This window comes from Abrus precatorius, unplaced genomic scaffold, assembly GCF_003935025.1.
Source record: "Abrus precatorius isolate BTA unplaced genomic scaffold, Abrus_2018 Scaffold1, whole genome shotgun sequence".
Classification (NCBI taxonomy): domain Eukaryota; kingdom Viridiplantae; phylum Streptophyta; class Magnoliopsida; order Fabales; family Fabaceae; genus Abrus; species Abrus precatorius.
The window spans coordinates 4,612,855-4,627,031 of record NW_020874291.1 but is presented as its reverse complement, the minus strand read 5'-3'; the positions used below and the strand labels follow the sequence as shown (position 1 = coordinate 4,627,031).

The window sequence follows — 14,177 nt, the reverse complement described above, 5'->3', positions numbered from 1 at the left end:
TTCTCGAAATCTTGAAAAAGTTGCACATCAATATACCCTTTGTGGAAGCCATATCTCAAATGCCCAAATATACCAGGTTTCTCAAGGAGATACTGAGCAACAAAAGGAGGCTAAAGGAATTCGAAACTGTGGTGCTTAATGAGGAATGTTTCGCAATCCTTTTGAAAAAGCTACCCCCAAAATTCAAAGACTCGGGAAGTTTTACTATTTCTTGTACTATAGGTAGCTCTCATTTTGATAAAGTCCTCTGTGATCTAAAGGCTAGTATAAATCTAATGTCTCTCTCTATTTTTAGAAGGTTGGGTATGCAAGAACCCTAACCTACCTGTATTTCCTTGCAGTTAGCAGATCAATCTATGGTTATACTAAAGGAATAGTGGAAAATGTGCTTGTAAAGGTTAGAGATTTCTTATTTCCTGTAGATTTTGTTGTGCTTGACATGGAGGAGGATGGTGATATTCCTATCATCCTAGGTTGACCTTTCTTAGCCACTACTAGAGCCCTTGTAGACATCCAAAAATGAGAGCTCACCTTAAGGCTAGAGCACGGGAAAGATATTTTTCAAGTTTTCAATTCTCTAAATTACCCCTCTAGCCAAGAATCCTGCAACTTTGTGAGCACTGTGGATGTTGCTTCTCCTCTTTCAATTTATGTGAAGCATGGAACCCCAAGAAGAAGGCCAAGTAGGAAGCAATCTAAGAAGAAGAAAAGACAAAAGCTCAAACCATCCATTAATAAGCCTTCTAATTTAGAGCTTAAATTTTCTTCTCTTTATTTTAATCTTCATCATATGAATAATTTTTCTAATGTAATAAGTGTTGGGGAGACAACTACATATCAAGAGAATCACCTCTGAGACTCATGCCTTCTTTTCACCATAATTGAACAAGAACGTCAGGCTCGTGACGTTATTTGGATTTTACATTGATTTATTTGTATATTGTGCAGTTTAGCATAGAAAGGCCATAACTAGGTTTAAGACATGTTTTGGGTCCAAATTGGTTGCAAAATAGAGCATTGCAGCAGTTAACAAGCTCAGACCCTATCATCAAGCACGGGAGTGCTTCAAGCCCATGCACGACCGTACTTATCTGCGGCACACCCAATTAATATAGAACATTTAAAACCCTATTAAAAAGAGACCTCAGACATCTTGTCTTTGACTCTTCATCCTTTCTCTCTTGCACGGGATCGTTGGCATACTCTTGGTGGGACTTGGAGCTTTGAGCGACCATAGTTGAAGATCGAGAAATCATCTCTTTCTAGTTTACTTTTCTTTATAACTTTGTTTACGATATTGTTTTAGTTCTTCTCTTTAACATGAATAACTAAATCCATAGTTAGGGCTATGGGAACTATTGCTCATGAACTTATTAGATTTTGAAGTTTAAATCTATATTTGGTTTTCATTCGTGATTAACTTTTATTCTATTGCGCATAATTATAATCGTAACTAATTATATCGTCAGGTGACCGTATCTCGATTAATTAATAGATCTATAAGATAAAACGAGACAAAAGATTAAGTAGACCAAACCAATCTTTCTCTTCCAATCAATATTAAATTAACAAGTCCATAGGTTCTTTATGCTTTCTTTAATTGATGTCTTCCATGATCATTGGGGATATTAATTTAGAGAAAAGAATATTAGTATTGCATGATCATTGGGTATTAATAGTATTTGTATGAATAATTAGTGATCACAAGGAAATCAAATTTAGAGTTAAACGGAAAAATAACATAAAAGATTGAATGAGAAAACCTATATGTCCTAGGTTCCTCTCCTATAAGTTTAACTAAAACGTGTATTATGTTATTTGCTTTTATTCATAATTAATTTTATAATTAAATTTTGGTTCTTACTTAATTTCACATTTTTTAGGCTCAAACAATTGAATTAAGAATTTTTTAGTAATTAGAAATCAATTTTTGTGGAATAATATTTCGGGAACTTATTTTAGAACATGTTATTACTTCTCGACGAGTATACTTGTTCTCCAAACAGATTCCAATACTAATGTAATACTTATTGTTATATAAAAAAATAAATTATTAAGTTAATGACTACTTGTCACATGTGTAATGATTAGTCACATCAAAAGTCTTTTTTCTCAATTTATTGGTTATTTTTATTTTTAAAATTTATTTTAATTAAATTTTTATGTTTATTTATTTATATATCTAATATATATAATTTTTAAAAATATCTAATAAATATTTTATATTTAAAGGATAAAATATTTTTTATAAGTTTAAAAGTAAATTTCAATAATTATATAAGAAATAAACATATTTAACTGTTTTAAACAATACAATGAAATTTTGTAAACTAAACCAACAATAAATGAAGACCCGATAATAACAAAAATTAATTTTAAATATTTTACATTATTAGATGTTAAAGTTGAAAAAAATTATAGGAATTAAAAATAAATTTTAAAATAAAATATGATAAAATAAAAAATAAGTCAGAGTATAGTGTTCACTAACTTATTTTAAACCTGAATGAACTATCACTCTTCATTGTAAACATATTATATCCAAGAGTGCTAAAACTAGTAACAGCATAGAAAAATACGTCATCCATATCTTTTATTTAAAATCCAAAATAAATACATATTATTACAAGAAAGATAAATGGAACCACCCAAAATAAAAGCAATATTAGCAATTGAATCAACAGAAATATTTTATTAAGTGCCCTAGCTTGGAATCCTCAACTCAAAGGACGTGCTAATGGAAAGAGGTTCCCCAATAATTCTTAGCGCGACGGCTTCGAGCACAAGCGTGCTTTCAGATCAGAGCTCAAAAGTGTGTGCAGGAACAACAACTTCGTTCTTGCAATCTTTCAATATACTTATTCTTTATTTTAAAAATAAAATAATAATAGCAAAATTAAAATAAACAAAAAGAAATAAAATTTAAATAAATAAAAGACACAGGTTGCCTCCTAGGAGCGCTTATTTAACGTCACGAGCCTGACGTTCCTGTTAAATCATGGTGGGAAGAAAGTATGAATCTCAGAGGTGACTCCCTTGATATGCAATTGTCTCCCCAACAGCTTTGTCTCCCCAACACCTATTACGTCAGAGAAATTATTCATAAGATGGGGATTAGAATAAAAAGAAGAAAATTTAAGCTTCGAATTAGGAGGCTTATTAATAGATGGTTTAAGCTTTTGTCTTTTCTTCTTCTTATATTGCTTCCTTCTTGGCCTTCTTCTTGTGGTTCCATGCTTCACATAAATTGGAGGAGGAGAAGCAACATTTACAACGCTCACAAAGTGACAAGACTCTTGGCTAGAAGGGTACTTAAAAGAATTGAAAACTTGAAATACAACTTCCTCATCATCTAGCCTCAGTGTGAGCTTCCCTTCTTGTACGTCTATGATGGCCCTAGCAGTGGCCAAGAATAGTCTCCTTAGTATGATGGGGACATCATCATCTTCCTCCATGTCAAGTACCACAAAGTCTGCAGGAAATATAAACTCCCCAACTTTTACTAGTATGTTATCCATTATGCCTTTGGGGTATGTGATCAACCTATTTGCCAGCTGAAGTGACATGGAGGTTGGCTTAGGTTTATGCATTCCAAGCTTCCTGAAAATAGAATAAGGCATAAGATTAATACTTGCTCCTAAATCACATAAAGCCCTATCAATATGAGTTTTTCCAATTGTTCAAGGAATAGTAAAACTCCTTGGGGAGTCCTTAAGCTTAGGTGGAAGCTTCTTAAGGACTATAGTTGAGCACTCTTGGGTGAGCTTCACAGTTTCATGTGCTCTCAACTTCTTTTTATTGGTCAAAATCTCCTTTAAAAATTTAGCATATTTGGGCATTTTGGAGATAGTATCAATGAAAGGCATATTGATGTGTACTTTGCCCAATAAGTCTTGTGGAACTTGTGGAACTCTTCATCATAAGGAAGGTGACCTTGCAGCCACTGTGGGAAAGGTATATTAGGCTCATAGGGCCTTGGTTGAACAAGAGGCTCTTCCTTCTTTTCTTTTTCAGGCTCTTCACTTGAAGCACGATCTTGCTCATAGTGATGCACGGCCGTGCTTTGATCACTGTCATGGGCGTGCTTGTATAAGCATGGTCGTGCTTCTATTGTAGCAAGGGCGTACTCATCAGTAAGCACGGGTGTGCATGTAGAATCAGCATGGGCGTGCTTCTCAATAAGCATGGGCGTGCATGTGCCTCTGTTTTGCAATTCTTGTAATTTCTTTCCACTTCTAAGGGTGATGGCGTTGCATTGCTCCCTTGGATTAGGTTCAGACTGAGATGGCAATGTTCCCATCACTCTTTGACTCAGAAGATTCATAATTTGCTCCAATTGTGCACTCATCTTAGAAGAGTTGGCTTGTATTTCAGATTTGACCTCTGCGAACTTCTTATCGGTTCTCTCAATATGTTGGTCCAATTTAGATTCAAGCTTTGTCATTCTTTTATCAGAGTAATGCACATATTGCATCATCTGTTCTTGAAAGTTGGATTGAGATCTAGAAGCTTCTTTTTCTTCTGGTCTTGCTCCCTGGCTTTGCATATGAGGAGGGCGATAAACACTTGAATTTTGGCTTCCAAAGCCATTCCCCCCAAGAGTTAGGAGGATTACTCCTCCACCTTGATTGCCCATGAAATTTGCCTCCTCTTGCTTAGATTCTAGGCTTGCAAGAGCTCTTACAGATTGGTCTTGAGCCTTCATTGAAGATTCTAGTTGCTTTACAAGGGCTGCCATTTGGTTCATTAGTGGACTGCTACTCTCTACTTAGTGGACTGGGGCAGTCTCTTTCCTCTTGATGTCGTAAGAGTCAGCGGTATGCCACTGAAAGCTAGAAGATGTCATCTCATCTATTAGCTTGTATGCATCATCTGGATATTTTCTTATGAGGGACCCTCCTGCTACGACATCAATCGTAGCCCTGGTAGTGATTGATAGGCCAGTGTAAAAGATTTTCACCTATCTCCACGTCAAAAAATCATGATGAGGACATCTCCTCAAAAGCTCTCCAAACCACACCCATGCCTCGAACAAGGATTCTGCTTCATATTGTTGGAAGCAACATATCTCCGTCATGAGTTTTGAGGACCTTGATGGAGGAAAGTATTTTCTTAAGAATTGTTGAGTGAGGTCTTCCTAAGTTGTGATGGAGTTGGCTGGGAGTGAGGCGAACCAAGCATTCACCTTTTCAGATACCGAGAACGGGAAAAGACGAAGTCGAATAGCATCATTGAAGACTCCATTGTATTTGATAGTATCTGTCAATCGGAGGAACTTTGTTAGATGAAGATTGAGGTCTTCATTAGGCATGCCTCCAAACTGTATGGAGTTCTGGACCATGGTTATGAGTGCTAGTTTCAATTCAAAAATGTTTGCCTCTACATTAGGAGCCGCGATGCTTTCAAGAATGCCTCTAGTAGTGGGTGTCATGTAATCTTGAATTGATCTCCTTCTCTCTGCCATTCTTTGCACACTCACTTCTTTTCTTTGTCTACGAACTGTTCTTCTAATCTCCGGATCAAATAAAAAAGCTGTAGAGTACTTAAACGAGTGAGCATACATTAAAAGAAATTACGAAATAATAAAAATAATTAAAATAAAATAAAAACAAAAATTATAAAATATAAAAGAAAAATTTAACAATAAACAAAATAGAATTAAAATAAAATAAAACACAAATTGCTCAAATAAATTAAATTTGAGATTTTCATAATATTGAAAAAGCAATCCCAGGCAACGGCGCCAAAAACTTGTTCAGAGGGCAAATGTACCCATCGAGAAGTAATAAAGGGTTCTTAAATTAAGTTCCCGAAATATCGTCTCACAAGGATTGATTTTCAATTATTAAGAATTTCCTAATTCAATTGTTTAAGTTTCAAAGATACGAGATTAATTAAAAACAAGAATTTATAAAATCAATTATAAAACTAAGAGCAAGGAATACAATGCACGCCTTGGTTAAACTTATCGAAGAGGAACCTAGGGCATATGAGTTTTTCATTCAATCCTTTATGTTATTTTTCTGTTTAACTCTAAATCTGATTTCCTTGTGATTACCAATCATTCATACGAATACTATTAATACCCAATGGTCATACAATATTAATATTCTTTTCTCTAAATTAACATGCCCAATGGTCATGCAAGACATCAATTTAAGAAAGCTTAAGGAACCTATGAACTTGTTAATTTAATAACGATTAGAAGAGAAAGATTGGTTTGGTCCACCTAATCCTTTGTCTCCTTTTATCTTATAGATCTATTAATTAATTGAGATACGGTCGCCTGGCAATATAATTAGTTACGATTATAATTATGCGCAATAGGATAAAAGTAATCACGAATGAAAACCAAATATAGATTTAAGCTTCAAAATCCAATAAGTTCATGAGCAATAGTTCCCATAGCCCTAACTATAGACTTAGTTATTCATGTTAAAGAGAAGAACTAAATCAATCATAAACAAAGCTATAGAGAAAAGTAAACTAGAAAGAGATGATTTCCCGATCTTCAACTACGGTCGCTCAAAGCTCCAAGTCTCACCAAGAGTATGCCAACGATCCTGTGCAAGAGAGAAAAGATGAAGAGTCAAAGACAAGATGTCCGAGGTCTCTTTTTAATAGGGTTTGAAAACCCTAAATGTTCTTCATTAATTGGGCGTGTCGCAGATAAGCACGGTCGTGCATGGGCTCGAAGCACTTTCGTGCTTGATGATAGGGTCTGAGCTTGCTAACTGTTGCAATGCTTTATTTTGCAACCAATTTGGACCTAAAACACATCTTAAACCTATTTATGGTCTTTTTATGCTAAACTGCACAATATAAAAATAATGTAGTGTAAAATCCAAATAAAATACAGGTCAAACATCAATATATGAGCTGTAAAAAAGAGCCTAATTATAGATTTATCAATTCTTCTATACTTATCCTTTTGCTTGTCCTCAAGAAAAGTGCTAGTTAAGAGAATAATAGAATAACTTGAAACATAACCACAACAAGGAACCCGAGATAAATGAGATAAAAAGAGTAACAAGAGTAATATCACTAAGCATAAGCAATCAAAAGGATTCCTAATTAGAATCTTATATTCCCATACTTTTTACTCAAACATCAAACTAAGGTGTGATAACCCTAAAGACTCTTGATAATTGGGCTTCTCGCAGATGAGCACGGCCGTGCAAGGCCTTAAGGACGACCGCGCATGGGCTCGAAGCACCCCCCGTGCTTGTTGAAAGGGTCTGGGCATACTAACTGCTGCGAAACTCTACTCTTCTATCAATTCGGGCCCAAAACACACCCAAAATATATTTGTGGCATCTTTATACCAAACTGCATAATTAATATATAAATTAGTGTAAAATCTAAATAAAATAAAGGTCAAATATGAATATATAGATTGTAAAAGAGGTCCTAATTACAGACTTATCAACGGTTTTCCAAAAGAGTCATGGTCATGGAAGGTAAAAAGATACGTGAGGACTGCTGGACTCCTTATAGTACCTCTATACATATATACACATAGGGTCTAGTGTATTCTATTTCTAGGAAAATCAAATGGGATATTGTAAGAGTAGTCCATCTCATCATAACAAAAATCCTAGGTTCATCTTCTACAAGTATAGCAAATATTCTTTGATATTCATTAAATACATGATTTAACCTAAAATATACAAATCTATCTATTAATATAATTCTTCCCTGAGGCTCCGTCATCCTGATTCCCTGAAATTATTAGTAAGGATGAGCATCTATTCTATCCCTTTATAAACATTTAGCATAAATCATAATTTTAACATAAATACAACACGTTCAATTTCATGAATTCATATTCACAAACATGTTCACATCACACATAACAATCAACATTCTATTATTCATTTTCCTTTCTCTTATTTCAACACGCACTCCCAGTGCACTATGATCACAGATACCGATGCCTCCAACACTTCTCGAGGTCTTACTCAACTAGGTAAATAGTCGTCGTTAGCCCATGCACATGGATACAATGTAACACCTTCAATTTATTTTCAAATAAATAGAAATTTTCAAAAATTCTAAAATAATTGAATTTCCATTTTTAAATCCAAATCCATCAAATATTTCAAATAATGTAAGGGGTTACAAATTTCATCAACAGTTGCTACAAGACTTATTCAAATACAACAGTTTTCAAATTAAAATCCGAAGTCCTATAGCAGTTTCATCCGCCCCTTCACTAAGTCCAGTGCTGATCGTCTTGATTACCTGAAAAATGAATGTAAGGGTGAGTACTTTACACTACCAAACCACAGCAATCAATCATAGAGTCTCACCTTCGAATCATTTTAAAAATACATTTAAACAGATATATGTATATATATATGTACTCACTGACAACATTCCAACACAGTTTATTTCAATTAAACATCCATACACTTATGGCACCAACAACATTTCATATTCATGACCCACAGCATATTACACTGGCGCTTACACACCCCATTCACAACCTACTATACCGACATTAGCACGCCCTTTTTATAGCACATCATACCAACGTTAGCACGCCCTTTTACAGCACATTATACCGGCGTTAGCACGCCTCATTCACGCATGTAACGTTCATGCTTCACAGACCACATAACTCATATTTCATTTGTATTGCATGACATATAGGCTACGTTTAGTTATATTATACGGCACTCGGGCCCACATTTATTCATTTGCATTTTAACATTAATTCACCAATCGACGGCACATCAACACGTATAATTACCCTCCACGGGTCCAGCTAATCCATTACACATCATATTTCATCAAATACACATACTCTCATCCACACACATAATATTCACAAGTCCCGGCACATGGCCCTCATCACATTCTACAATCATCTTCCATTTCCTACACATTTTCTACCCTCTAACTCAGCCACATTGCAATATTCCACAAAGTAACAGTGAATTACACACAAAAAGAGTATGGTAAGTCCCCCCTTACCTTAGATTGACGACCCAAGCTAGAATTTGACCTCGGAAATGATCCCCACACGGATTTCGGCCTAATTACATGGAAGAATTCCATGAAAACCCAAGGAAATTGCAGAAATAGAGAATGGAAATGAAAAACAGAAATCCTAACCATTAAAACTCACCTCCAAGCGTCCCCCACATGGATTAAAGCTTCAATCAAGCTCCCAAACGACTTTGGAGGCAATTTAATCAGTGAAAAAAAGGTTTTAGGGCAAGAGAATTTAAGGGATCGGAGATGGAAATTGAGAAAACAACCTTCAAATCCCTAAACCCCCTTTTAAAACCCTTTAGATCGCGACACTCTTGTTGCAGCGACGCCCTCTGCCGCTACAGCGAAAATCTAAGATGAAACTGCATTCTGGTTTCTGCAGAATCTCGCTACAGCAAGACTGCACCCAGAGATGTGCTCCCCTCTATCGCTCTCTCTCTACAGCGAGGAAGCGACAATTCTCCCTTTTCTTCCCAGGGCTCTTTCGCTATAGCGAGAATTCTCCTCACTACAGTGAGGATGCCCTACACCTAGGCACTTAGCCAATTTCCAGCCCAATCCAGTTATGCACACATAAATACACACATCCATATACTTAATACACATAAACGTCATTATTACGCACTTGAGTGCACGTTCCAATACTCATTCTCACGCATATAAACATCAATTATTTATAGTACCAAAATTTGGGGCGTTACATACAACATGTACAATAATCGGGCCCTTAGCAAAGGCATAGTCAGGAGTCTAGTCAAGAAATGAGTATGAGGCCATGTGGTGCATTCGCTCTCAGAAAGAGTGTATACACACACGTGAATGTCGCTCATCACCCTACGTTTCCCTAGATTTTCATCATCTCCGGACTCTATACCCCAGTGTATCTTGTAATCACACTAGATCAAATCTAAATCTGACTCTTAGAGTCATTCTCCGAATTATCCTTTCTCACTCATCATATTGTGCTTAGTAAAGCACTTCCAGACTAATTCCATTCCAATCAATTTCACGCATACAATCATTGATACAATTTTAACCATAAAATTTCATATTCACATCATTTCCTCATATCATTTTACTCAGATATATTTCATAAAATCACACAAACTACTAGCTAGCTTAGTAATATTTTACATTGAATAATCATCACATAATATATATGAACATATACCAACCACTTAATCTAACAACCAAATAGTCCAACTTATCAAACAAACATATTTTCATCCATACTTCACACAACAAATATCTCAACCATATATTTTCATAAAACATTTATATAACAGTTCTCTCATGAGCACAAAATAAATACTATAATAGAAAGATAAAATAGAGCTCTCCTTACCTCAAAGATGAGCTCACAAAGATATATGGAAAAAGATCAAGGTTCACGGATAGAAGTTCTCCTGAGTATCAAGAGATATCCATAAGAAACAAAAAGAAAATGATTGGAAAAACTTAAGTTTGATCCAAAGAAACTTATTTAGGATCACTTAGTTTCAATGTCTAAGTGTGATTATGAAGAGAAATTGGAGTTTCTGAGGCTTTTATCTGAGTAAAAGGAAGAGAGCGTTTAGAGAAAACTAGAGAGAGGGACGTGAGTTTAGAATGAAATGAATTTCTCATGTGAGAAATCTCTTAAATATCCCTTAGGCCTGCGCATTCTCGTGTGAGCGAGGCACAGCTTGCTTGGGCGACGATATCTCGCTTGAGCAACGAGCATCTCGCCTGAGCAAGATATGCAGACAGTGGTCTTCTTTTTTGATATGCTCACTTGAGCGAGCTCTATCTCACCTGAGCGAGATGGTGTCCAGAAAGCATGTCATTTTTCTTGTGGGTCCTCGCCTGAGAGAGATCATTCTCGCTTGGGCAAGGTTATAGTTGTGCAACATTTATCCCATCTCGCCTAAGCGAGAATCATCTCGCCAAAGTGAGAATCATCTTGCTTGAGTGAGATAGTCCTACAGTCAAGTATTCCTGCACACTCAATCTCGCATGAGCGAGACCTTTTGCACAAAATCCTCACAAAAATCCTTCATACTCCCTTCTAAATGCACTTTAATGCTATTTAATGTTAAATAAACATAATTTACCGAAAAATAAGAAAAAGGTGTTATACAAAGTCAGAGTTCATTTAATCAATGGGCTACACTAATTAGTGAGCTTAGTCTCCAACTTGACTCAAACCCAAAAGACTTTTACCAAGCAAAAAAAATTAGTTTCTAAACTTGGATTAAAAGAAGTCAAAATTGATTGTTGTTTGAAAGGCTGCATGCTGTATTACAAAGATGATGCTATTTTGACCAATTACAAATTCTGTGGAGAGCCTAGGTTTAAACCAAGAAGAGGTGGTAGAAGTGGTAAACATAAAGATATACCGCAAACTAGAATGCATTATTTGCCTTTAATTCCTAAGCTAAAAAGGTTGTATACGTCTATGAGTTTAACTCCTTACATGACATGGCATGCTGAAAATAAAAGGAGTGATGAGATAATGACTCATCCATCTCATGGTGAGGCTTGGCAATATTTTGATCAAGTGTATCCTGAGTTTGCATCTGATCCTAGAAATGCAAGGTTAGGGTTATATGCTGATGGGTTCACTCCAAAATAATCAATTTACTAAACCATATTCTTGTTGGCCTATTATGGTTACACCTTTTAATCTTCCTCCCAAAATGAGCATGACAAATCCATATTTATTCTTGACTTGTATAATTCCTAGTCTAGAAAATTCAAAAGCTAAAATTGATGTATATCTTCAACCTTTGATTGATGAGTTGAAAAAGTTATAATGTGAGGGTGTAGTAACTTATAACTTATCAAGGAAGCAAAATTTTAATATGAAAGCAGCACTGATGTGGACAATAAATGATTTTTTTGCTTATGAAATATTTTCTAGATGGATGACTCAAGGGAAATTAGCATGCCCAATTTGTATGGAGGATACAAAGGAATTTACTTTGAAACATAGAGGGAAAAAAATCATGGTTTGATTGCCATAGGAGATTTTTAGATATGGATCATCCTTATAGGTGTCAACCCTACAAATTTAGGAAAGCAACTATTAAGAATGAGGACCTTCCCGTCCGTTTAAATAGTCATCAAGTATGGGATAGATCTAAGCACTTGTCAAAAATAATAGAAGTAGGAAAATCCATTAAGTTTCTTGGTTATGGGATGACACATAATTGGACCAAACAAAGTATATTTTGGGAGCTCCCATATTGAAAGGATAACTTAGTTCACCATTATTTAGATATGATACATGTAGAAAAAAATTGTATTTGACAATATCATAAATACTGTAATAGACACTGATCGAACTAAAGATAATGTAAAGGTAAGGCAATATTTAGAAGAATATTGTAGGCGTCCAAAATTGAGGTTACAACAACTTGCAGATGGTCGATGGTCAAATCCAAAGGCAAGTTATAATCTGACTTTTCCACAAAGACAAGATGTGCGTAAGTGGGTGAAGGACTTAAAAATGTCTGATAGTTATACTTCAAACCTCGGTCGTTGTGTGAATTTTGAACAAGGAAGATTTTTTGGGATGAAAAGTCATGATTGCCACATATTCATGGAGTGTCTTCTACCTACTGCATTTAGGGAACTACCTGACCATGTTTGGAAGCCATTGACTGAGTTAAGTGAGTACTTTAGGGACCTATGTTCACTTACTCTTAGGGTTGAAGACCTATTAGTGATAGAGAACAATATTCCTATGATTTTGTGCAAATTAAAAAGAATACTTCCCCCTGGCTTCTTTGACTCCATGGAGCACTTGCCTATATACTTAGCGTATGAAGCACGTGTATGTGGACCAGTACAATACATGTGAATGTATCTATTTGAACGAGAAATCAGAGGGTTAAAAAAGACTGTGAAAAATAGAGTTCAAGTGGAAGGGTCCATATGCCAGGCATATATATCAAAGGAGATATTTAATGGTATGTGTAGGTGCATGATCCCAGTAATGGTATCACAAATATTGACCTATTTAACCTGTCCAGAGGTCCAAAAAATAAAGCATATTGTTGGCCAGTTTACTATATTAACGGGTATAAATTCCAAACTCTTGAATCATATAAAGGGAGAAAAATAGATAATAATGGGGTTAGTGTGAAAGGAAATTCAAGTGATGGTGACCGTGATTGGTGTGGAAAACTTAATGAAATAGTTGAGCTTGAATATGCTGGTGAAACCATAAAAAAGATTGTCTTATTCAAGTGTGAATGGTTTGATCCAACACGTTCAATAAGGACACGTAAACATAACTATTACAATATAATTGAGATTAACCATACCAAACTTCATCATTGCACAAAATGCAAGACAAGTATATTTTTTATCTTACCTTAGAAAATGTAATAAAAGTTGGAGGATTGTAATAAAAACTAAACCAAGGGGTCGAATTGAAAGTGATGAAGTAAATGATGAAGATGCATATCAAATTAATGACTTAATCCCTTCACGTGTAGTAATAGACACTATTGTCCCTCCAATTTTATATTCTCCTTTGAATAAATTGAAATAATTGACCCTCCTTCCCAAGCTTTAAGAAATAATGAAATGAATGACATGACTGAAGATGAGGAGGAAGGATTTATGGATGACATTTCATTGAGTGATGATGAAGGTAGTCTTGAACTATCAGAGTAAATAAAGTAAATTAAATAAGTTTGTCAATTTACTATGTTTCTATGATTATTTATTTTGAGTTAAAACCAATCTTAACCATATTTTATAAAGATTATGGTATTCATCTCTAAATATATATTGTATTTGATTCAGATATGGCAGGTAAAGGTAAGAAGGGTGTTGCTCAGCGTCCTGATCGTGGTAACACTCCTTCACCCACTGCTCTCACTTCAACCTCCACACCAACTATAGTGCAGACCTCCCAGGTTAAGGGGCAAGAGCAATTTATCATAGTGCTCAATCCTAGGTATATTGCTCCTCCCCCTCCAGTACAGCGAGTTTCACACTATGCACCGCCTACTACACAGGTCACACAGTCACCTTCTACATAGGGCACAAGATAGGGATCCACTGTTGTCCTAGCTGTAAGTGGGCAGCAGTCATAACAAACCTAGGCATTATCGAGATCATTACAAATTATGAGATGGGATTAGTCCACTTGGTAAGTTTCCTTCAAAATATGCCTAATATTG

The 14,177-nt window shown here is 35.4% G+C and overlaps 1 non-coding gene across 1 annotated transcript; it reads left to right on the top strand.

Annotated features, from left to right (window-relative positions):
* The first annotated feature begins 4,976 nt into the window (after positions 1 to 4,976).
* Positions 4,977 to 5,083, top strand: LOC113861662. The gene has a single exon (XR_003504286.1). It is a non-coding gene; the product is annotated as a small nucleolar RNA R71 (small nucleolar RNA).
* Positions 5,084 to 14,177: the final 9,094 nt, after the last annotated feature.